Source organism: Mesocricetus auratus, unplaced genomic scaffold (assembly GCF_017639785.1).
Source record: "Mesocricetus auratus isolate SY011 unplaced genomic scaffold, BCM_Maur_2.0 Super-Scaffold_100011, whole genome shotgun sequence".
Classification (NCBI taxonomy): domain Eukaryota; kingdom Metazoa; phylum Chordata; class Mammalia; order Rodentia; family Cricetidae; genus Mesocricetus; species Mesocricetus auratus.
The window spans coordinates 41,553,757-41,580,556 of NW_024429195.1; the positions used below are offsets into that span (position 1 = coordinate 41,553,757).

General features: G+C 37.8%; 1 protein-coding gene across 4 annotated transcripts in view; it reads left to right on the forward strand.

The window, feature by feature from the left end:
• The window catches only part of Agtr1 (angiotensin II receptor type 1), a 45,016-nt gene that overhangs the window by 9,851 nt on the left and 8,365 nt on the right, over positions 1–26,800 (forward strand). For 2 of the 4 annotated variants that reach the window (XM_040754628.1, XM_040754629.1), the window contains exon 2: positions 26,422–26,495. The exons of the other annotated variants lie outside the window; for them this stretch is intronic. The gene's annotated coding sequence lies outside the window, so the exon portion shown is untranslated. The remainder of the gene's footprint in view (positions 1–26,421; positions 26,496–26,800) is intronic. 4 annotated transcript variants of the gene reach the window in all.

The window sequence follows — 26,800 nt, forward strand, 5'->3', positions numbered from 1 at the left end:
ATCCTCCTATTTTTAAAATGTTTCAAGTCCACAGTGAAAAGTAGTAATTAATTAACAGTTATTCCCTGGTTAGATGGCTCTAGAAAGCTAATGAAAAGTACTTGCCACCAAACCTGATAACCTGAGTTTGATAATCTGGATCACATGGTAGAAGAACCTAAAAGTCATCATGTGACCTCTACACATAAACAATGGCATTAATGAGCACACTCCTCTCTAAACACAAATAAATAAATGTATTAAAAATGATGGTTATGTAGTGAAAAGTAGCAAAAGCAAGTTCCTGGGAAACCCAAGGAAGCTATTTAACATGTAAAATATTAGTTTCTGTGACATGGCATGAGCTTTCTAATAGATTACAACTTTCCTGTAGTTACAACTTGCATGGAGAAGTAAAGTAGAAAAGTTTTTCCTTCAGGGCTATTAATGTCTCAATTAAAACTAAGTAGAGGTGATGGCAGAGCAAACCAATAGAAGAAAGCCATCTGAAAATTTCAAGAAAGTGAGAGAAACCTCTAGTTATTTCCAAGTTAAAGAAATGCCAATCCAATCCAATCAGTGGATTCAGAAAAAAAAGATTTCATGAAATCCAAGTTTTCATCATTAAACCTTTGTTGGAGAAATTATAGATGTGAACTTGCAAATATTTATAAAGAACTTAAGAATATACAGTTTGGTCCAATGAGGTTGTTTTAGATTTATCCTGCTGACACATTTATGCAAGTCTGCACAAAAGTGCTTATGTGATCATGGAGACATGTTTTGACAGCTAAAGGGGAAATTGGGGGAAAAGATTGAGGCCCAGTAAAAGTTGGTTGGTTAAATAAATTATCATCAAGAAAATTATCAAGAAATGTAATGCAAATACAATATAGCCATCAGTAAGGTTGCTTTATGAATGCTGATGTAGACAGTTGTGTTAGACACAGTGGTAAGTGGAATTAACAAGTGACAGACATGAGCAGAGTAGTAAAATGAATAATAGAGAAACAACATTTAGGCTGGGGATGAGGCTCAGAGGTAGAACAGTTGCCACACATGGTTGAGTCCCTGAGTTCTATTCCAGGCATAGAAGTCGGGAACGGGGGAAGCACACAGAGAGAACAATATTATGCATTTCAAAGTTCTAGAAGATAAGCAAGAGATTGCAAGTTTAATGACATATACAACGTAAATCCAGAGACAAAATGAGATAGGATAAGGAGTCACTTTTATTTTAAATTCTTCTGTAACAACACTTACACTACCTGTAGTTACAACTTGCATGGAGAAGTAAAGCAGAAAATTTTTCCTTCAGGGCTATTTTTAAATTATGTTTCAACATCAACAGTAAAACCTTTGAGCTAAAAATAAAAAAATTATTTATACAAATTCAACTGTAGATTTAAAAATAAAACTCACATCTTTTATCACGTTTTCTTTTGTTCTGTTTTTAACTTAGTGTTTGTGTCTCCAGAGAGCATTTAGAATAAGATTGCATTGTTTTGCCATGAAATATTTTTTCTCTTTCAGTAGTGTTTGGATATTTGCAAGGATGCTGAACATAGGCAGACAGAATATGAAAGTCCTATGACAGTTACTTAGAGCTTTCCAACTATACATAAGGAAAAGATTAGTCTTCGATGTGTCACTGGTGATTTTATTCTTTTACAAAACATTCTTATTATGTAGTGTTAATAGTTCTTATGTAAATTAATAAAAACTGACCACAGTTATGAATAATTTTGTTTTTTTCCTGGTTGAATATAGAGTAGATGGGTATACAATAGCTTTGATTTTAACTGTGTAAGCACTGCAATCATTCCAGAAAGCAAGGAAAAGGTCTTGTAGCTCCAACATTATATGTATCAGTCATTTGACCTAATCTTTAATGAGAGTAGCATAAGAAGACACACACACACTCAAACTCACACATGCCTACACAAGTGTATACACATACATACAACACATGAATATACACATGCATAGATACATACATACACACACGTGTATACACATGCTTACACACAGATACACACCCCCTACATACACTTGTTCTGTGAAAGAAACAGGGAAAAACAAAAAATTAAAATCAGTCTCACCCCATTCATTTCAATATTCAGATTAAGAATATGTGCATTAAGATCTGTGAGCCCAGTCAGAATGAATGCATCTAGAAACACCCCCATACCTAAAGCTCGGGTAATACTGCAAAAGAGGGGGCAGAAAGACCATATGAGCCAGAGGATGGGAGACTTAGCTGTGAGATTGTGTCTCCTAGTAACATCAGAAGTTTCACCAACACGATTGCCCAAACATGGCCTGAACGCAGATGACACCAATTGTCAGATGCTATATTTGCAGGGCTGCAGTAGGAGCCAGCCAAGCAGCCTGAAGTTCGTACCTCAGAGGGGGAGTGTGGACTAAAGAAAGGCTAGCTAAAGACGTTAAGGGAAAAGAGGAATAAAATCGGGAAGGCAAATCAGTCAAAACTGAAATGCCACAAGTTTATTTTTCACCAGTCTTATATACCTTAACCAGAAGGTATATAATCACACCTTAGATTCAACTTCTCGCTAACTGGCATTGAGGGTCAGGAGTAACCACACCTCAAACCAGGTCAGTTGCTATTTAGAATGAGACATCCAAGGCCAAGATAAAACATCCTTCTGCAGCCACACCTTTGACCTTTAGGTCTTATGACTTACTGAGGACATTTGAACTCTCTGTCCTTGAGCCAAGATGAAGTAGAACCATCTTTACGGACACTGACAACCAATGAACAAGTCAAAAAGGAGGGGGCAGAGGAGGAACCCATGATGTCACAACCCTACACAAAGAATTATAAGCAAATGAGAAAAGCTGGGGGTGGAAATGTGGTCTTCCCCGTGGAAGAGCACACCAATTGGTTGTCCAGTGCAAATAACCCTGAAAGCACATGTACAAGTAACATTATGTAGACTGAGCAGGTGTATTTGTTAGTATTCAGGCATCTGTATTGGCCTGTCCTTGGGATTCTGACAGGATACAACCTCAGCTGCAGCCACTAAGAGCACCACCTGTGCACATTCACTATGTTCCCTTTTTAAAGGGCCCTGCCCATCCCTCATCCCCTCCCTTTCTCTTTCTCTCCCTCTCTCTGTTTCTGTCTCTCTCTCTCCTTCTCTATCTCTCTTCTCTCTCTGCCCCTCTTTCCTCTTTTCTGCTGCTCTTGGCCCCAGAGACCTATCCCTAATAAAAAACCCTTCTGCTTGAACCCTGTTGCTGGGCATCTTTCTCTTGCACACTGCTTTTCTTAAATTACAACAATATTTAGCAATATAGCAGAAAAGAGGCCATGAATTTGAAGGAGAGTGGGAAGGGAATATAGTAGGGCTCAAAGGGAGGAAAGGGAAGAGAGAAATGTTGTAATTATAATCTCAAAATAGAATATATGCATGTATGTAATGTTAAATGTAAATAGTGTCAGAATTGCTGAGTTATATCCATGTACACTGATGACAAATCATGTAAGAGATACACAACTCCCTAGCAAAGACCCTTCCTGTCCACAAGTGATTGTTCTGAGCTACATTCTTGTCACTGTAAAGTCTGTCAAGATCAGCCAGTGGCTTCTCTTCAGCAGCCTATATAAGGTCTGCTAGATCACAGACCTTAACATATGACACAGTTCCCTTCAGGAAATCCACATGTCTCCTTCCTACAAACTTAATCCTCTACTCCAGTCAAAGAGAGAGAGTTCTAAATGCCAAGTACAGTTTCATGAAAGAGAAAAATCATTCTACAATTCACTTTGTTTGAAACCCCAAATTATTTCTGAAACACACATCAGCTTTATTTAAGTCTATATAATTGGTGAGCATCTACTGTTATCAGGTTTTAACCTTACAAAATCCCCATTTATTTGAAATGACATGGATGTAGGCAAATCAACCAACAGCTATATAACATAATCCTCCACTCAGTAAAATTTTAGGTATCTCTTTCACAGTGTTTAAAGAAATCAAGAATTCAAAACAAAAAATCTGATTAAAGAGAGAAATATGAAAAATTTTAGTCATTAATAAAACATAGGTACATAAGATCCTTAATATTTATTTTAAAATATGTGAACAATAAAATAATAAAGAAGGTTGTGTCACTGTCTGGAGAACCTGAGGAAGGAGAGCCCATAGACTTAGGATAGAATGAAATATGAATGGCAAAAAAATGATAATGAAATTATCCCTAATGATATTCTTCTATACTCATAGATCAGTGGCCCAATTGTCATCAAGGGGGGCTGCCTTCAAAGCCTCCAGTTTCTTCTCTTCTTTCCAAGTGTTGAAGTTACGCGCACATGCCACTGGTCTTTTTACAACAGGGCTAGGAATCTGACTTGAATCCTCATGCCTGCATGGCAAGAACTTTGCTTGAAGAACTAGTTCATATTTAACCAACCTTTTTCTTTCCTAGTCTCTGGTGTCACCACCAGAAGCAAAAGAAAAACAATATATTTTTTGCTCCACTATCAAACAAGACAACAATTTGATTTAAATAATCTAATGACAATGCATCATTTATACTTCTATTTTAAGACTAGAGAGACAGAATTTATATCAGGATTGACACCAAAAGTGTGTTGAAATCTAACAAAGGTACCAGACACAGTAGTTAGGTATCCAGAAGGAACAGAGTTTTAAAAAGGTAAGCTTCAAATGTTTGAAGTCATATCATAGAACCAGTCATGAGGACAGAGTTGTGGGTCTGGTTTTTTTTCTTAAAATTAGAACTCAGCAGCACCAGGAGTGTGTGTCCCTACAACCCCAAATGATGGGCACCTTGAACAGCACAGCTGCTTCTGGCACTAACCAGCACCTGTATGCAGCCGGGCTGTCACCCCACCTCACCAGGGTTTATCTTGTTTACATAATTTCCTTGATTGTTTTCCCTTCCTTCACTAGACCTAACATTGTATCAACCTGGGACTTTTGCGCTCACTGACTGGCATGCAGCTCTTAAGAAATACACTTTGAATAGATGAGAGTGCAATCTCTTCCAGTGTGCTGACCTCAGTAGGAACAGCAGGGTTCAATTTCCTCTCCATTCAGAAGAGTTTGTTATGTGGAGACCTCACCCCTGCTCCATGACTGACTTCTAGATCATGACGGGTGAAGACTGAAACACTAACTGAATGTAGGCAGTTACGTGTGTGCACTGGATGTATGAGATGTGACAGTGCTGGGGGCTAGAATAGGAGGGAGGCCCAACGTGACACTTCCTAAGTCATAGTTTTCCAACTGTATACCCAAGTCTGAGTGTGTGCCTGACTCCCCAGCAGGACAGGAATACTCAACTGATCAAATCTAATTATATTTCCCCCAACTAACTGGTATATCACCCTCTCTTAAGGGAAATGGCCCTTCTGGGACCCTCAGTATCTGACTACTGCAAACCCAATTAACTTGTTCTGTTTCATTAATGAAATTAACTATTTATAGCTATTGAATGAAATTTCCCATGAAATGAATTTCCATATTTAATGATTCTTAATGGATAAAGTGATTATTCAATAATTTGTCTTGATATATACACATATGTGTCATATGTATGCATATATATGCATATATGTATACACATACATATATAATTTCCTCCTTTAGTCTATATGGAATGATATGTGTTTGGGGAACAAACATGTTTAACAATAGTTTTCACACTTTGAAAATAGGAAAATGAAGATTAGTGTTTTCTCTTATACTGATTCATTTTCTGCAGCTCCTTTTCTGCAAGCTTAGGCAAAGGAATTTGTTACTATTTCCAACAAATAGAGCCAAGATGTGTGATGTCATTCCTCTCCCATGGAAGCCTACTGCCCCCACAGACTTGCATCAGAGACTTCCCTGTAGGAATAAATGAAAACAAATCTGTATTAGTTAGGGTTTCCCAGAGTAACAGAATTAATGTGTGTGTGTGTGTGTGTGTGTGTGTGTGTGTGCGTGCACGCTTTATATATGCTACCCCCAGAAAGTGTGGCCCAGAGAAGATGGGTCTTTTGAGTTCATTCAATCTGGATTTAATGATCCCATTTTAGGTGGGTCTTCCCACCCTTCAAGAAAAAACCCTCTCAGCCGTGTCCAGATGCTTGCTCTCTAGTTACTTACAGCTGTCCTCAAGTTGACAACCAAGGCGAGCCATCACACCGTCTCAAGCAGGTTAAGAGAAACTGCAATGCCATCACTAGGAGAAGTCAGCAACAGCTCAATGGCTGGCCAATTGTGTAAAAAAAGATTATTTTGAAAGCAATATCACTCCAAATTTTAAGCAGTCATATGATTATTCCTTGTTGCAAGAAATTTCCTCTTACTGTGTTTTTGTCAAGTAAGTACATTTTAAATAGTTCTAAACTTAGGTAAATTAAGAATTTAAACTATTAGGAGACATTTTATATCAGAAAAATTAGGTTACTTGAAACCCACTTTACTATTGTGTTTTCCATAATATATATGCTTCTCACCAAAAGGTGAATGTTAATATATAACTTACTTATATTTAAAATTCAGACATCTCTGAGACTTAGGAAGTATGTGATTTGAATGATTTGGAACCAACTAGGTCAGGAATGGTGCCATATACCTTTAATTCCAGCATTTGGGAGACAGAGGCAGGTTGCTCTCTGAGAGTTTGAGGCCAACCTAGTCTAAAGAGCACGTCAGGACAGTCAGTGCTACACAGAGAAACCTTGTCTTGAAAAACAAAACAAGAAAAAAAAAAGGAAGGAAGGAAAGAAAGAAAAAAGAGAACCAACTATATTCAAGATTTAAATCCACATACTTTTTTAAATGATAGTTTGTTATGTACTACAGGAAGACACGGAATACTCTATTTGCCTGACTTAGCCCCTTGGGTGCTGGGATGGTAGATGTACACCACCATACCTAGCTGATTCCAGAACTTCTAAAATCCAATCACCCCTGTAAATCTAATCAGTTAACAATAGTTCTTAAGCCCAACCTGTATTATATTGAAATATATAATAAAATTAAACCAAGCTGTGTTCAGAGATCCATCAGATGTAAGTGAAGCAAGAGAAGGAGCCTTCTGGGAGCCTATGTCCCTGTACAGGGCTTTCAGCCCCTGGACTTCAAGCTTTCAAGAACCCCACTTGCTACCAGCTTTCTTCTGGCGTTATCCCACAATGCAATCACACTTACCTGCTCTCATGGAACTAAAAAAATCTGAACACGAAGTTGGGTTAATTTGACAGAAGAGTGGGGGAATTAGTTCTGAATTGCTGTGCTGATTTGTTTTAGGTCAACTTGGCACAAGCTAGAGTCAGTTTGGAAGAGCGACCCTCAATTGAGAAAATGCCCCCACCAGATTGGCCAATGGACATGCCTGTGGTGCATTTTCTTGATTGGTGGTTAATATAGGAGGGCTCAACTCACTGTCAGTGGTGCTTCCCCTGGACTGGTCATCCTGGGAGCTATAAGAAAGCAGGTTGAGCAACCAAGAGGAGAAAGCCAATAAGCAGCATTTTCCCATGACCTCTACATCATCTCCAACCTCCAGGTTCCTGCCCCAACTTCCCTCAGTGATGGAATGTTACCTGAAAGTTGTAACCTGAAATAAATCTTTGCCTTCTGAGTTGCTGTTATTCATGCTGCTTTTTTTTTTTACAACAATAGAAACCTAACTAAGACAACTTCCAGAATGTGGCTGGCTCACTAAACTGAAATCTGACTCAAAAAGAACATTTCTGGCAGAATTCCCAGTCCTGGGCTAGTTAATTGTACAAATGCAGTCATTTATTTATAAATATTCTGGAATTTATTTCCCAGTACCACTCCTATTACTGCTGTCAAATAAAAGCAGCCTTTTAAGGAGGCAGAACATTTTGAGAATATAGAATATGTGACCTCACGTGATGGGCTTTCTTCTTCTCACACAAAGGCATGAAAACTGGCTCTAGTTGACCTGAATATATTTATAGTGTGCGAGCATCTCCAGTTTCAGGGGACTCCTATCTACTTTGTAAATCCATTGCTTCTTTGAAAATTGTTGTATAAGGGCCAAAATGCCAACATTTAGTCCTTAATCACTGCATGTCAGTATCTTGTCACTGTTCTCCTCAGTGCTCATTGAAAACATGAGGCAGTTATAATTCTAAATCCCAAAAGTATGGGAAAGTCAAGGGAACTTCAAGAAATGCTTGTTATTTAGGGCAGGAGATGGTTCAGCCAGTAAAGGCACATGCCACTAAGCCTGATGACCAGAGTTCAATCCAAGTACCCATATGTGGAAAAAGAGAACTTACTCCTGTGTGTTGGTCATCACACATGCACACACCACACATATATGCACAATAAATAACTAATTAAATAAATGTACCAAGAGAATGTCTGTAATTTAATCAATATCACACCTCTGATACAAGCTTTCCCACAGATTTCATTTCTGAAAATAAATTACTACACAGCATTTTTATTTAAACCAAATTTTATAAATCATGAGGAGGGAACACTAAAAGTGTTTCAATAGCATCTTATGCCTGGTTACAATGTTTTCTTTCAAATTCTTGAATCTGAGTCAATTTTTAATTTCACAATTAAAAACTTCTCTGGAAATGTCTTGTTTCCAGTTTAACTCTCATTTCAATCAAATATTTCCTTTTGGTAGAATAAAAAATGTAAGTTATCATCACATCAGAGAAAAAGAAATAAAATTTAAAGGAGTTTAAATGATACAATCTTCTCACCAACAATAAATAAATAAGACTAAAAATAGCCAATTCAGGAATGAATTGACTTTGAAATCCTCCCAACTTGCAATCTAGTTTTGATAGTGAATACTTTGGGAGTATAGTTAGGAAAGCAACAAGAACCAAGGGCTGTCACACATCCATTGTCTTACCCGTTCTTCATGACACTTTTGTGATACATTACCACTGTATCACAAAAGAAAGCCTTATAAAGGAAAGCAGGAAGAATCAAAAATAATAATGAGCATCATTAATTAGACACTTGCTGGCAATGAGTATTGTATCCGTCACTGTAATTTCTCTTTTAGTTCATTGTTAAACATACAGAATAAATTCTCTTACAGTATCCACTTTGGATGGAAAGTACACCTAAGTTGCTGCACTAGACCTGGTGTCTGAGCTTGAACTGACCCCAGTGACTTCTAGTTGTTTTTCTCCTAGCAGAAACCTGTAATGGATATTTGATAGAGTCCACAAGATCCCGGAATAAAGGCAAATGAGGTGTTTACTGAGGAGTCACTCGCTGTGATCTGATACCACCACCCAAGAGAGCCATAACACATTTCGGCCTTCCCTTATCCATTCACATGGAGCACCTGAGACCACGCCTTAATGGACCAGTACCCCAAAAGGCTATTGGCTGAATGAGTTCCCACAACAGAAACTTACCAAAGTTTGCAGAGTCCGAGATCTTGCTGTTAGTTCAGAAGTTATTATCAACAGTATTTGCTTCATACAAGCACATCTTGTGCTAGTGTCTAAACACACTTAATGCTGATGCTGAGTGCAAGCAAACACCTACATCATTCGAATAATAGAACAGTCAGAAAGTGGTGCTGAATCTAGCGTACACACACACACACACAATCAGGAGACTCTGAAGCAGTTCTTGCGGTAGATAGGACACCAGCTTCATCTCTTTTCTCTCTGCTTCCTCCCATTGGGTGCAATTGCCAGCTACCTTACACTCCTCCCTCTCACCTCTCACCATAAGTAATTGCAAATCATAAGTCAAAATAAAATCTTCCTTTCTCTATTTGCTTTTGTTAAGTATTTTAACACAGCAAGTAAGAAAGTATCTACTTTGGAAAATTGGTATTGGTCTTTGGGAAGAATGTTGGGAGTTTTCAGCCCCTGACACCATGACTTTCCACTATGATGGGCTATATCCTTGAACTATGAGCCAAAATGAGCCTTTCTTTCCTTAATTTGCTTTGTCACCAAAGCAAGAAAAGCAACAGATACAACAGACTTGGCTCAGAGATGGCTTCAATGAAATAATCATGTACAGTACTAACAGCATAGAAGTCATTAATTTAACTGCCTCATACTGGTTTGGCCTAACTCAGCATTCAATAAAAGGCCATAGGGTTTTTCCCACACATTAGGATGTAGTAACAAAATTATACATGTCTGAAGACACCATTTAACAACAACAAAAATCATTTTTCTTTCTAAATGGTGCTGTATTGCTTATATTTTAAGTTTTATACGTTTATACATGGACTTTGTGGTACATGTGTTACATGTGGACTTTAAGTTACATATATTACACGTGGACTTTAGCTTAAATATGTTACAATGTGGAAGATGTTCTTACTCAATACTCATTTAACACCACACTTCAATGAAAATAATTACTTATGTTAAATTAGATTCTAAGACAAAATGAGATTTTTATGACTGCAAAATCACATACTCTTTTGATAATTAGCAAAATACTTCAGATAAATGTAATGCCCTATGGACTCTGGATAGAGGAAGGGTGTCTGCTTAGTCTATGGTCCTTTTAGCAACGTGTCTAAAGGTAAAGGACAAAGCCTTCAGTTGGCAATGGGGCAATAAATACATCAAGCTTCTCTGGAAAGCAGAAAAGGGTTCTGGTGTCAAGAATAGAAGACAACCAATGGGGCAGTTTCTTTTATTGAAACTGGCTATTGTATAAAATTCATTGGTTAATAGTTGAGTATTATCCCCACTTTATCAAGGATAAGGGAGAATAGACTTAGTAGTTTTTCAAGATCAAACAGAAATTTTAATATGTCAGGATTCCCTCAGAGATATCTGCACCCATGCAAGGTAGAGTGACAGAGACTAGATTGAACTGACCCAAAGGAAACAAGAAATAAATTGGACACATTTGTGAATCAGTGGTTTTCAAGATAATGGCCATTGAGTAACAAAAAGCCATGATCCATGTACCTCAGGATTTCCGGGGAAACAAATGTGAGCCAGTAACTGTTTCAATTCTGGAAAGGGGTTTCAAGTCATAATGCAGAGTGACAGGTCCAAGCAGATCTCGAAGTCTTCCTACGTTGGAGGGACGAAGTCCAGAGATGCCAAAGAGGCTTGGATCTACCAAAAAGAAGAGTAGAGGGTGAATAGCTAAACCGAGAAAATGACTGGAGATCTTTCAAGGGCTTTAAAGGATTCATATTGTGTGGGCATCAGAAAATATATTCAGAAAGAAAATGAAAATAATTCTGTTCCAAACATTTCTCTTATTCACCTCACAAAATCTAAAAGCTTGACACCAAAGAGTCAAAATTTGGACATAACTCAATAACTTCACAAAAGAAACCTAGGAAATTTTGATTTAAAAAGATTAAATACCCAAAAAAGTAAAATTCATGATTTTTAACATTCATCATAGAACTATTATGCATACAAAGAAGGTACCACAGTTCATAAAAATGAAAAATAGTAGAAGCAATGTCATAATGGCACAGACAGGGAAATTATCACAGAAGGACATTAAATGTCTTCATAATTGTATTCCTTGTATTTAGAAAGTCAGATGAACATGGTAAGTAGAGCCGTGGAAGATGTAAGGATGTTAACATTATGCTTCTAGAGCAAAGACAATGCTGTGATCATACACCATAGACTTTGATCCTGTGTTCAGCTTTGCTTTCCTCAGAGTGTCCTTAGCTTAAGCCCAGACACTTCTGCTTAGTGTTAGGAGTCTTTAAAAGCTATTTTTACAAGTGTGTTAGCCACAATCTAACTTCATCTTTCATGGAATCTCCTACCTTGTCCTTGCATATTCTACCAGTTTCCATGTCTGGAATTCCTTCACTCCTAAGTGGCATTCCTTGGAAAAGTAGCCACCAATAGTCCTCATTTGGCAAATTCTGAGTTGTTACAAGAAATTTGATATAATGAGAACACACTCTTCCTCCCACGTTCTCTGTTTCACTCTGAAAACTCTAGTTTATTAAAGCCTGAAATGTTATCTCTTTGGGCAAAATATAATAGCATGGACATTAGCACTTTTTTAGATTTCTTTTATTTAAAGTTTTGAGAATTTCATACATGAGTACTGTATTTATATCATTTTTATCCCTCCATCATCCCATCTAACTCCATCTGTGTTTCCACTCACTCTTGAATTCATGGCACTTTTTCTTTAATTATTACTAATAAACATACATACACACATGTACATATGTATGTGAGTCCATTTAATGTTGCTTATGTGAATGATTCTGGTTCTTTGTCAGCTTGACACAAGCTAGAGCCATCTAGAAACAGGAAATATCAATTGAGGAATTGCCTCCATCAGATTGACCTACAGGCAAGACAGTGGAGCATTTTCTTGAGTAACAATTAATGTGGGAGGGCCCAGGCTACTGTGGGTGGTACCACTCTGGAAAGGTGGCCCTAAGTTGTATAAGAAAGCAGACTGAACATGACATGGGGATCAAGCCAGTAAGTGATGTTTTTCCATGATTTTTTCCTGCTTCCAAGTTCCTACTCTAAGTGCATGCCATAGCTTCCCTTCATGGTGAATTCTAACTTGTAAGATTAAATAAACCCTTTCCTTCTTAAGTTGATTTTCCTCATGGTGTTTATTACAGAAGGCAGACTAAGACAATGTATTTAGAACCGGCCACTTGGGTCTCATGGGGCAGACTCTACCACTTGGCTAATTACTTAATATTGGAGAAAACTGATCTCTCTCCCTCTGTAACCATGGATTGCCTATAGTTCTTCATCTATGAGTGGGCCTTGTGAGAATTCCTCCACCCATGTTGACATGTCAACCTACGTCAATATGCAGGTCATATTTGGGTGACCATATTGTAGAGAGCTCATGGGTGTAGGTTTCCAGTTGTATCTAGAAGATACTGACAGCAGGCACACTTGTCCTTTGGCTCTTTACAGCGTTTCTGTCCTTCCTTCTACAATCCCTAGGCTTTAACTGTAGGAGTTGTGGTATAGATGGATCAACTAGGTTTGGATATCATATAAAATCCATACATTTGCAGCTCCCAACAGTTCCTATCTTAGGTATAAGGCAATTAAACAATTAATCAAAAGTATACATGTTGTTATTTTATAAACTTAGAATGTGCTCATGAGAATTGGGCTACTTTTTCTTCAACAAAGATTAAAAATCAATTTACTTTCTCAAGATGTTTTATTTAGACTAAGAATACAAACAATGTATATGCTAGCCCCACTAGTAATCAGGAACACAGCTTATTCATTGAGTATTAATCTCATATAAGTCCTTGTTCAATGCATCTGCACCAAAAGCAGATAAGCTATCTCTATGTATTTTCATGTTCATCTATGTTCCAAAACCTGAAGAAAATATACTTTTACCAAAATCACAAATGGAGCCTTGTAAAATAAATTGTAGAAAATTCCATAACCGGGTCACCAAAGTTCACCTTAGGAGATGTGTCAATAAAGCACTCAGAAGAAAGATTTTTCAAGGGTATCAAATATTTTAAATTTATGCATTCTCATCAGTATATAACAATAGTCTCCTTCACTAGTAATGACCTGTTAACACTATATGACATTAATTGAACAAACAAAATAATATGCACACATACCCAAATACCAGATTTTGTTCTGCATCTGCCCCCTAGATGATTTCACTTCAGTGAAATATAACTTAGAGACACACACAGCATCTTTGACAAGATAGGAATAAGAGAAATGAAAAATAAATTGCTGGCAGGGACAATAAAAGAAATGATGGCGGAGTGAGGTCCAGGCTGTCATCTGAGGTGGTTTCAGACAAGGCTAAGTTCATCTCAGGCACAAGCAGAGTAGCCTGGCTTTCTCAGAGCAATCCTACATTCTGTCCCATCCATGTGTTTTTCCCACAACATGTAGAAATGAAAGGGAGGTTATATAGTATTTACCACAGATACTTGTCATCATGTGAAAATGGTGGAAAGGTGTATGTAGTGCAGCATCTTGCTAAGGTTTCAAATTTGATTTCTGAGATGTGAAGTTACATGGTTGAATTTGGTCAGAAATAGCAAGTTTGCTGCCCTAGAACCAAATCCAACTGCAAAAGAAGTCTGTTTAGTTCTACAATGTTTGATTGCTTGTTATCACTTGCATTAGAGAAAATATTTCCAAAAAAAGATACTTCACATAAAGTTATGTAATTTCCATCTTGTTTTTAAAAGTCAGGTTGGCAATAGCTGACAAGTGAATTCTTTGGCTCCCTCCAACAATGAGTCAGACCTTCCCTTCACTACGATCCCCAATTCTACATTTCCATTATTTCTAGACTCAGTAAATATTTGAATATAAAATTGCTGGAACTCCAAATTTCTATGCTTTATGACAAAAGTAAATGTCATGAATCTCTGATTTAAGTTTCCAAGAGAAGCAAATTTTTAAAGAATACAGCTCAACTACATGCTTTAAATACTAAAAGATAAATTGCTTGGATAGCCAAAACAGCATTGATAATACTCTATCTGTTTTTACCAATAAAGGGAGTACATTGATCCTCATAATCCTCTGAAGATGAAAATAATAAGTTTGACTTTCTGTCCCATATAAAAATAAACCTACCATTCAATCCCAAGTCAAAATGGCATAAGCTGAAGATTAGTTTTTTCATATAAACATGTTTTGCATTACGTATAACATAAAGAAAGCATTATTTATCTAAAGCTTCATTAAAGTCAACAATGGTTTTTTATGTACAACTATGGCTACTGGAATAGACTGGTTTTAAAACATAGTTTATGTGTATAAATTGGAGTCTGTTCACCAGGCAGTGGTGGCACACGTCTTTAAGCCCAGCACTCAGGAGGCAGAGGCAGGCATTTCTCTGTGAGTTCAAGACCAGCCTGATCTACAAGAGCTAGTTCCAGAACAGCCTCCAAAGTCACAGAGAAACCCTGTCTTGAAAAAAAAATTTAAAAATTGAAGTTTCTTCATACCAAGATGTCCAAAATGATCTGTATATTTTATTATTCTCACAAAAATCTATTTAATCTCATACATCTGCCTGCCCTCACATAAAAATTCAGCTTAATTTGTTTTTCATTATTTTATGTAGCAATAAGGTAATATTAAAATGTTATCAGTAGAAAAATATATTATACAATTATTAGAAAGTGCAATCTTTGAAATCATATTAAAAGTAGCAATCTCCACATGTTATTTGAGACATTCAAAGAAGATATAGAAATACTTATAGTCACACTTTCCTTTAGGCCATCTTCTCACAAATAATGAAATGGAGACTTATTAACTATTAAAGCTTGGCCTTGGCTTAGGCTTTTTACCAAGTAGCTCTTATAACTTAAATTAACCTGTTTTTATTTTAATCTACATTCTGCCACATGGCTTGGCTACCTCTGCCCTGTACCGTATGACAAACTTCTTCAGTGTCTCACTGGTGTCTCTCCTCCTTTCTTCTTCTTAGAGTTCCTGTCTCTCCCCAGAAGTCCTGCATATTCTCTCCTGCATAACTACTGGCCATTCATCTTTTTATTAAAACAATCACAATGGCACATCCTCATACAGCATAAATAAATATCCTGCAACGAATACTAGGGCAGTTGTGGGCGAGGGAAGTTTTGTACTCTGGATATTGTATTTCTAAGGAAATATTTTTCATTTAATTAGTTGAAGTTGATTCACCCATCAAACATTGGTAATGATTTGCTTTTGTTCCTTCAACTTGACCTTACAAATATCTATACTTAAAATGTCTGTTCTTTAATTTCTTTTTTATTTTTATTTAAATTAGAAACTAACTTATTTTACATATCAATCCCCATTCCCTCTCCCTATCCCATTCCCTTTTGTTCTTTCATTTCTTAAAATTTTATTTTATAACTTGCTTTAGGTAATTAATAGCAGATTACATCAGCACATAATCTGATAAGAGCTTCTAACATAATTTCAATCAATATAATGTCCATATGTAGTACTGCAAATTACATATAAATGGTAAAATTTTATTGGGTAACTTATTATACGTATGAGGGCATATGAAAATATATTGAGAATTGCAGTGAACTAATATTAGTGGCCACACCCTCTTGGGTGTGGTTTCAGGTGCGGGACTGATGTGACTGCTTTAAGGTAGAGAGGCTGGGCATGTGGGTTCTCTCTTGGTTATCGGAGAGCATCTGAAGAACAGAGATTGCATCTTCTGGAGCAGGAAAGCCATGGCGATTTCCCAATAAAACACCTATTTGTCTTTGTATTGGCTCTGGTGAACGCCTTATTCCCCTGTCTTCAGAAACTAAAGTTACAATCAATAACATTTGTTGAGTATTTAGTACACAGCAAACTCCCCTGCCCCGGCCCCCCACACATACTTTATTTAATCCTCATGCCCACAGTACACAGTTGGCTTTTATCCCACTTCAAACAGAATAAATTAAGGCTAGAAAGAATGAGTAAATTCTTGGCCAATCACATGATTAATGAGAGATGTAGTAGGATGACTGTCATGCTTATTATAGTTACTTTGTTTCCTGTGATATAGCAACCAATAGCCTGCATCAGCTAAATCAATATTCTCTTTTAATGTTCTTAGTGCTGGCGCTAGGGATTTGATTCAGTGGTAGTGTGCTTGAATGAGCAAAGCTCTGAGCTCAGTCCCAGCATCACCGTGTGTGCTATACATACGTGTAGTCCCATCACTCGGAAGATAAAGGCAGAAGGATCAAAAACTCAAAGTTGTCTTCAGCTACATAACAAGTTCAAAGCTAGCCTGTGCTACATGAAACCCTGCTTTAAAATAAAAAGATTCTATGTGTTTAATATCTATCACTGTCTGTTTTAGTATATATATTAACTTTCCACTCCATTCCAGCCATTTACATAACTTGCTCTTATTCTTGTCCAGTCTATCCATATAGAATGTATCTAATATCCTATATTTGAAGAAATTATTTTAAATGCACTATCCAGTTTCGATTCAAAAGTTGTGAACATTTGCTGCTCTTCCAAATTACCGTGTTTGCTTCCAAGCACCCCCATGGTGGCTTACAACCATCAGTAACTTCAGTTCCAGGGTATCTGATGCCTTCTTCTGGCCTCTTCTGACAGACACTTAGCACACACATAGTGTATATATATCCAGGTAAAATACAGATAAAATAAAAGTAAATGAATCTTAAATTTGTCATTTCACAACATTCTTCAATGGACAAATTCTATTTGTCATATAGAATTCCAGTGAATATTTAATTAGTTGCCTGATACCCCAATTTGTATTGTATTGAGGCAAAAAATAAATAAATAACCTTAGATCTCCAAACCTAATTCTAGGTGACTCTGGTCTAAATATGCTTTTAACCTGTTAATCTCACAGCAGGCTGATTCCTCCCCTTTACCTTCTTAAATTCTCTTTACTCAGTGATGCAGTTTCATATTAATTTTCAGCATTGCCATTTCTTTTACTTCTAATTTTTGACTACTTCTGCTTCTTTACATTTATGTTTACCAGCTTTTTCTTCCTTTCTGTCATCTTTTGAAAGTTTCATGTTTTTAAGGAAGGGGACTTATAAATGGCCTTATTTGTCTTTCATGGATGAGTTGTGTATCCTGATTTCAAATGCCTCACCAAAATGCTGGCTCAGTATACAGAAGTAGCTGCATTCTGATAAGAGGTCAGTAAATTTTTCATAGTAAGAGATTGGAGATTTCCTCACCACCACCCAGGCCTCAGTCATGCTGAGCAACTGCTCTGTCACAGAGATAGAGGCCCAGCTCTGAGAGAATAGAATTCTTAACAGTAAACACAGGAGTGTGTAATTCCCTCCAGTTTAGCTGGTTTAAAATGAATAAACCATTATAACTATGGTTATAGATGTCTACTCTAATGATACTGCTATTTGGAAGGTTTTCATCAGTAATATTCTTTGGAGGAAAAAAATCATTAACAGATCAGAAAAGCAGCTCTCAGTAGTAGAGGCAAATAACAGAAAATCATGTTAACACATTAAACTCTGCTTGACCAATTGTTAGACAATTTGTTCCTTGGTATGTTTAACTTTTCTCTTCCACACTGTTCTCTAATTAGTTTTAGTAGAGATGAAACATTACTGGCATGTTATATTTAACAGGCTATTCCTTAGAAAAAGAACTTAAAAGTAAACATGAACCAACCTGAACTTATATGTGAAAATTACAACAATAGTTCGAATCTGACAGATCCGAAACCTTCTGTTACCCTGAGTCTGACACCTTTAGGTGTCAGAGGACATGATGCCAGCAGAGGGCAGGGTTTGACCTCCCATCATTCCATTCTTGTGCAGAACTTAGATCAGCCCCTGGAAGCACCTTCAACCCAGTAGCTCAGGTTCCCTCTGCCAGTGTTTGAATATAGAATCCCTGAGAGTGTCATTCCTAGAATTATATTATAGGCAACTGTTTCTTCAGTTCCTGCAGTCAGAGCTCCTACTGTGAGTACCTCACTTCATCCTGGTCTTTTGAGAATCCCTTGTGGGAAATGTGTAATATTCCTGCAAAGATACAATACTGAAGTAAAAGATTCTAATAAAATGTACTTCATAAGTAACTTATTCAATAAAACAAAAAGAAACAAAATGGACCAGACCAGTGCTTCTCAGTTTGACCTATGGAGGGGGACACATTTCTATATCATGGGCATCCTCTTCATCTTAAAATAATTGACATTACCCCAGCCTCTAAGTACTAAATGCTAACAGCCTTCCTCCTTCAGCTTATTCTGTTGTAAAAAAAACTGTAGTATGTATCTATGTTACCAAATGCCTTATAGAGCAAAATTATTCCTTGAGTACAAGCCCTGGACAAGGTCATAAACACATGACTTAACTAATGTAGCAAAAATGATGTTACACTTGAAGTACCACTTTTCCAATAGCAAAATATAATCTGGTGGCTTTTTTATCTACCTGAAACATGGAGATTACCATGTCTTCTTCATAGGGGTCATAGTACTTGGAATATAGTAAATATCCATTTAATCATAAATAATATAGGTTACTGTTAATAGGAATCCACTATTCTTATTAACTGTTCCTTGGAACATTTTTTCATCTGAATCAGATTCCTACCAAAGTATACAGAAGAATAAAGCAATTACATAGTAAATAAGTTTCATTGGATCCCTGTGCATCACTATGGTGATATATTGTTTATGATCTAATAAAGCTTGCCTAAAGATCAGAAAAGCAAAGCAGCCAAGCTACCAGAGACCTTTTACCTCTACCAGGACTGGGGCAATCCACTGAACCTCAGCAAGGCTGGAGACTTTTCTAATTGCCAGAATACAGCATGAGACACTGAGTTCCTGTTCTATATACCTCTCTAGTGTTGGGATTAAAGGTGTGAGCTCTGTTTTTTTAGACTCATTTGCTCTCACATAGCCCTGGGTGGCCTTGAACTCACAGAGATCCATCTGCCTCTGTCTACTGAGTCCTGGGATTAAAGATGTGTCCCACCACTGGCTGGCCTCTATGGCTGTGGCTAGTTTTGCATTCTTGTCTCCAGGCTTGCTTTATTAGATCATAAACAATATATCACCACACAGCACTTTATGCTGAAGTTATGTAGCTGGCAAGACTTTTCCCCCAATACTATAGCTAGTCATCTCATGGGTGCTCTGTCTTCCTTTATGTGAAGGTCAAAGAGCAGGAGCTTGTCCACCAGGAAGTCTGAAGAATAGCAAATGATCTAGGTATAAATTTTTAGGTGCTTTGGGAGCTTTCTACATACAGTTAAGTGAAAAGTTTCTAGACTCCATCCATAAGCCTCTCCGCCGATACAGTAATCCAAATCAGACCAGATCAAACTGAATTAGAGAAAGCCTACATTTAATGGATACAGTGCTCCTGGGTGGCCTTCCAGCCCCCCAGAGAGGAGACAGGAAAGGGAAACCGGAAAAACCACAAGTATCTTCTCTGTGGGACAGTTTAAACACCCTGTGGGAAGGGTCTTGAGTATCTCTGGGGGAGGGGCCATCATTTGAAGGACTTTCTGAAATACAGTAGGGTTTGAAGGGAGATGGGGGAGGGGTCTTGGGTGGAACCTCCACCATAATATCCCAGACTCTTTGGGTACATGGATCCCAGGGGCTGGGGCAAAGCTTTTACCATAACTGAGGAAAGGGCAAGTACACAGTATCCAGAAACCATGAGCATAAGGGGGTTCTATTCACTTGTCCCCAGGCTGGCAAAAGTTTTCAAGATAACAGAGGATGGTAAAATCGAAAGTTCCCCCCCAAGGGCGTTTTGAGGCCAGACCTTAGTGTAGAGACATCAGGCATTCAGGACATATGGAGTCAGATAGCCCCAATTTAAAAAGATTTTGTAAAAGGCAGCCCAAGGGCGTTTGGGGATCTTGACTTTGAATGGCAGGTGCCCATTTCACAAATCGAAAACCTGGCAGGTGTGAGGAAGAAGGTTGTTTTCCCACTACATAGCCCTGGGTCAGTGGGGTACAAAACAGCCCCCTTGGTGGAACCTCCATATGAAAAGTTTCTACACCCCTATAAGCCTCTCTGCCGATGTAGCAATCCAAAACAGACCAAATTTAACCGAATTAGAAAAAGCCACATTTAATAAATACAACACTCCCGGGTGGCCTTCCAACCCCCCAGAGAGGGGACAGGAAAGGGAAACAGGAAAATCCTTGAGTCTGTTCTCTGGGGAACAATTTAAATACCTTGTAGGAGTGGCCTTGAGTATCTCTGGGGGAAGAGTCATTATTTGAAGGGTTTTCTGAGATGCAGCAGGGTTTGGAGGGAGATGGGGAATGGCAAGCTTGGCTCCACCATAACATAAGTTCTTCATAAATATTTCCCTACGAGGAGGTCTGACATGATCATTTCCTCTCACCCTCTTAACTTGATTTGTAATTTCACCCTCTTACTGGTGATAAAAATCAAAATTAATTGGGAGAAAAACAAACAGTTTATTTTAAACTGCCATAATATTTAACAGGAAGTGAGCAACTACAGATGTTGTGAAATTGCAAAGAAACTGAGCTGAATAAATATTTGTTTATAAAAATTAGAGTGTTAGATATTTCCAGCCTACCAGCTAATTGTCTGAAATGTCTGTTGGCTCCAGGAAGATGGGGTTCTATTTCTTATTGGAGGGTCCCTAATTAAGCACAATTGCTTAGGTATTAGAAGCTGTATCTTTGAGCCAGCTGGAAGAACAAGGTGTTAATATTAATACTTCAGGAATAAAGGAAAGCATGAATCAGCTTGATTTTAGAGCCAAGTTCAGGAGGGGCAGTAGACTTTGATAGTTGCTGATCTGAACAGGTTTGTTGCTGGCAATACAAGCAAAAATCCATTGGTAAGTTAGCAGTGACAAAATGAGCATTTGCTATGACAAAGTTTTGAACAAAAGGAGATGATAGTCTTGGTGTACATAGGATGTGAAAACATCTTCTTTTGGTCCTTAAGTATTTAGAAATGTATGAACTATATGCCACCACACTATGAAGTTCTCTTAGACAGAAATGCTCTTTTCAATTGATAAACCAAGTAATGCATTTTATCTCATTTTACATTGTTGTAGAAGAACAAGCATCCAGAAGACAAAAATGGTACATTATTACAATTCTCTTGGGATGAACAAATCTTTATTTATTTTTTATTTTGTTTTGTTTTTGTTTTGTTTTAGTTTTGATACAGGGTTTCTCTGTGTAGCCTTTGCTGTACTGGAATTCACTTTGTAGACCAAGCTGTCCAGGAACTCAAAGAGATCCTCCTGCCTCTGCCTCCCAAGTACTGGGATTAAAGGTGTGTGCCACCAACTCCTGGCAGGAACTCCTTCTCAGACTACATGCAAAAAAATCTGGGAATATATTTTAATTTCAGATCTGATGAGTAACATGTGGTAAATTGTTTATTACTAATGAAATTTTCATAGGAAGCAGCCCTCATCAATAACTCTTACTTTTCTGTTGTCAATGAGTTCTTTACTTTTTATCAGCCCAGCATTCTTAGCTCTTGTCCCAGGATGTTTAGTTAGAAAGTGAAAGAAGCCCAACATAGAAAAGAGAAGGAAAGAGATAGCATGGTAGGGAGGAAGGCTATTTTTATTACAGTTAATGGCATTGTTTCATTTTAATTTACATAAAAGTCAAAGGGACTTATTCAAGCTGGAAAACATGCCCAGTTAGGCAGCAGTTAGGATGTCTTTCAGTTCTCCACCCACTATTTTACCCCTTGTTTATTCTTTGGTTTCTTTTATTTCTAGATCATGATGTATCTCAATCCACCTTTACCAAATGTGCTTGTTGTAGAGGCAATTAGTCATTTACATCAGTGTGGATCTAACAACACCAACCAAAGGCCAAAAGCTCTATGATCTCATAGCGTCTCCCCACATACAATCACATTAAATGTTTCCACCAGTCTGCAAAGCCAGATGAGACAGACACTTACAGGTTCATCTTTATCCATTGCTTTCCAAACGAAGACAATGAGTCACATGTGACTGAAATCCCAGATCCGTGCCAGGAGAAGTAACCATACACTGGATCTAGAAGTTGGGGTGCCATTTCTGTGTACCTCCATGGCCTTAACAACTCGTTCAGGCTCCTTGGAGTCACTATACCCTCAGGTAGATTGAGGTGTTCCAGGGTAGTTCTAAGTGTGTTGTGGAAGTGATACACAATCCCACTCAAGCTAAAGACATTGTAGAGAGATGGGGGTGTGTGGAAAAAAGTATTTTCTCAGATGATATTCTGCTGGGCACAGTTTGACTTCATAGTCAAAGTATGAAATATAAAATGTAGTAATTCTTAAGCTCTACAGTTTCTCCTTTTGTCATTTTTTACCCTATCCAAAGACCAGATGAAAACACTCCCTGAGGTAATTTTGTTATTCAAAAATATTTGGACATGAACTTGCCTATTAATCACTATTATTGGCAGCTATGCCATGTTTGGAAATTTAGATGTCTTACTACAGTGATTTTTCAATTATTCGTATGCAACAAAATCACATGTTTGTCCCATCCACTCTTTCTGAGTCAGGGAGTCTAGGTGGTGCTGAGTCTTGCATTGTGAATAAGCCCTAAATGATGTTGAAGCAGGTACTTTGCTCAAGAGGTCATTGAGATGTTGTCTGTGAGTCAAGCTCTGCTGTTGGTCACAGGAGCAATTATCTCTAGTATGACGAGCTTTTGATCATGGCTAATCTCAACTGAGATGTTCTGGGAACATAAGTTATATATCATTCTTTGACAAAATGATACAATGAGATGCAAATTTTCACAGTATTTTTTGATTATTAAATGTTGAAGTAACAGTTTTCATAGCTTACATTTTTTTGTTTTTTCCTTTATAGTGAGAATAGATTTTTTGTTTATTTTTTGTTGTTGTTTTTACATCCCAAAGTTTCCTCTCCCTCCCTTCTTGCCAGTTCCTATCCCATTTCCTGTCACCCACCTCTCCTCTACCCCATCTCCTCCTCCTCCTCCTCTCTTTCTCTTCAGATACAGGTGAGCATCCCATGGATATCAGTCAGCCATGGCATATCAAGTTGCAGTGAGGCAAGGTACCTCCTCTTCTTTTAAGGATGAATGAGGCAATCCAATTGGAGGAGCAGGTTCCAAAGCAGGCAACAGAGCCCCTGGTCTCACTGTTAGGAGTCCCACATGAAGATCAAGTTATACACTGTAGCATATATGCAGAGGGCTTAGGTCAGTCCCATGCAGATTTCCTGGTTGTCAGTTCAGTCTCTGTGAGGCTATGAGCCCTGGTTAGTTGGTTCTATGAGTTTTCTTGTGGTGCCATTGATACCACTGGGTCCTATCACCATTCCTCCCCCTCTTCCACAGGATTCCCGGAGCTTCACCTAATGTTTGGTTGTGGGGCTTTGCATCTGTTTCCATCAATTGTTGGGTGAAGCCTCTCTGATGACAGTTATAGGTTACACACCAATCTATGAGTATAGCATAATATCATTAGGAATCATTTCATTAACATTTTGTTGTCATCTGTGTTTGATCTCTGGGGTATCCTGAATCTGGGTCCTGGCCCAGAAGCAGGAGCTCCCTTTCAGGGTATGGGTCTCTAGATGTGCCAGTCATTAGCTGGTTAGTCCCCCAATTTCTGTGCCATCTTTACCCCAGCATATCTGTAGGCAGGAGAAATTTTAGGTTTGAGGGTTTGTGGCTGAGTTGGTGTCCCAGTCCCTCCACTGGAAGTCTTGCCTGGCTACAGGAAAAGGCAAGTTCAGGCTCCATGTACTCCATTACTAGCAGTCTTAGCTAGGGTCATCCTCATAGCATCCTGGGAGTTTCCATAGCTCTAGGTTTCTAACTCATCTAAGATATGCCCCAGATTCCAGTTGTCTCTCCTAGTACTCTCTTCTTCCCCTCCCCAAGCTAATCCTTTCTGTTTCCATCCCTATTCCCTCTTCCAGGTCCTTCCCCCATCCACTGGCAATGTCCATTCTGTTTTCCCTTCACAGTGAGATTCATGCATTCCTCCACCTGAGCCCTCTTTGTTACTCTGGGTCTGCAGGTTGTAGCATGGTCCTACTTTACTTGACAGCTAATACTCACTTATGACTTTTGTCTTTCTGGATCTAGTTTACCTCACTCAGAATGACCTCAAGACCCAGATACACCATTCCTAAGCATATAACCAAAGAACATTCCACTATACCACAAGGACACTTACACAGCTATGTTCATAGAAGCTTTATTCATAATAGCCAGAAACTGGAAACAACCTAGATGTCACTCAACTGAAGAATAGATAAAGAAAATGTGGCACATTTATACAATGGAGTAGTAGTTAGCTGATAAAACAAAGATAACAGGAGATTTTCAAGCGAATGGATGGAACTAGAAAAGTTCATAGCTTAGATGTAATTAATTATATTACCAAAATTAATTTCACTCATCAGTTTGATTTGATTATCATTTATTTCTTAATGTGACTACTTCAAAGGCTGTGATTATGTATGTGGTTCATACTTCATCAGCTTTAGAGAACACTGTCCAACTTAAAAGGCTAAAAATAAAATAGAGATTAGTGAAAAAGAAGATTCAACCACCACCATCACCACCACCACCATCACCACCACCACCACCACCACCACCCCCTGAAAAAAAAACACATTGCTGTGGAGTTGGACAAGCAAAGAAATGCTACCTGTTGGTTTAGGTTTTGCCTGAAGGTTCCAATTTGCACCTCAGCACTTGTCATAAGTTTAATGTACAAATTCCATAATATCCACTATCTTACATGTCTTTTAGCTTTAATTAAAAGCCTTATTATAATTCTTAAAACCAAGCTGATGTGATGGCTGATCCAAGCCTGGTAACATGAGTTCAGTCCCTGGAGCCCACATGGTAGAAGGAGAGAACTTACTCCTGAAAGCTATCCTCTAACCTTTACACATATGTGCCATGGCCTTCAAATACCCACATATACAACATAAATACTAATTCAATCAATCAGTAGTAAGATACAATAATTCTGAAAAACAGACTTAAGATTATAATAACAAATATTTATTAAAAATATCCCCCAATCTTTAAAGCTCGGAGCTGTCTTTCCTTCAACTGACCTGACTTGCCCTTGAATACCCTTGTAAAAGGCTATATTTTCAATGTGTATTTGTCTTCCAACCCTCTCACTTTTTACCTGTAACTATTATGAAACAGGAGTGGAACAGGTGGTGACATTCTCAGTCTCAGCACCTTGCAATGTTTAAGGAATGACAGAGCAGGAGATTGAATTTCCTCTTGGAGGTCACTAATGAGTCTCCTAGAACTCTAGTCTTGTCAGACTTCACTTGGGTCCTACAACTTCTGTAGCATTTTAATTAAAAAAAACAGAAAAAAAACCTTGGGGCTAGAGAGAAGGCTCATCATTAAAGAATATTTGTTGCTCTTGCAGAGGACTTGGTCCAGTCCCCTAGCACCCACATGACAGTTTACAACATTTATAACTTCAGTCCCAGAAGGCCTAATCCCCTCATCTGACTGTGAGGGCACTGCACACATGTGATGCTAATATAGTTGTGTACACAAAACATTCATACAATGAAATAAATCTAAAACTCATTAAAAGCTTGTGTAAATAATGTATACAAGAACACGGTCCCAAAAACTGCATCTAGGACAAAATCAGATAGTCTAAATGGCCTTCTTGACATTCATTCTTTTAGGGCAGCAGGTCCTGAAGTTCTCAAAATGCTGAGTGAGTCCTTCAAATGCTACTCTCCTCTGTTTTTTATCTGGGCAGCTGAACCACATTAACTAATTGTAAGACTAAGAAGTTATATTTTGCCATAAAGAATCCATGACTATGTTCCTTTTCCTACGAGTTATTTTAATGAGATCACATGTGCCTTGCTTTCTTGGGATTAATATTGATATCCCCTATTGCAGGGCCTGCTTTTAATTTTCTTTATCAACCATAACCTACTCTTTTCATACCATTTCACCTTGCAGCAACATTAAGTGAACAGGATTCCAGAGAGACTTCACAGCTTTTGGCTATAATGGAATGAAAGGAGCTAATCCAGGTAGGATCTAAACTTGTGGCCTCAACCTCATTGTCCTAAGGCCTCAACATGGAAAGATACTTTCCTTCAGTGGTAACTTTATAAAGAAAAAATTAAACTGTTACTGTATAGACTATATGTGGAATTTCTTTATTTATCCTTCATTTTGTTGTTTTTAATTAAAAACTTCAATATAGGATTTTAATAGTATGAGCTAGAATATTAATTTATACATAAAGAACTCACTTAATAACATATTCTGCTTGCCAAGCCAAGGTGCCTTCATCTCCAAAAGATGTATATTCTTTCAAAAGAAATTCGAGGAT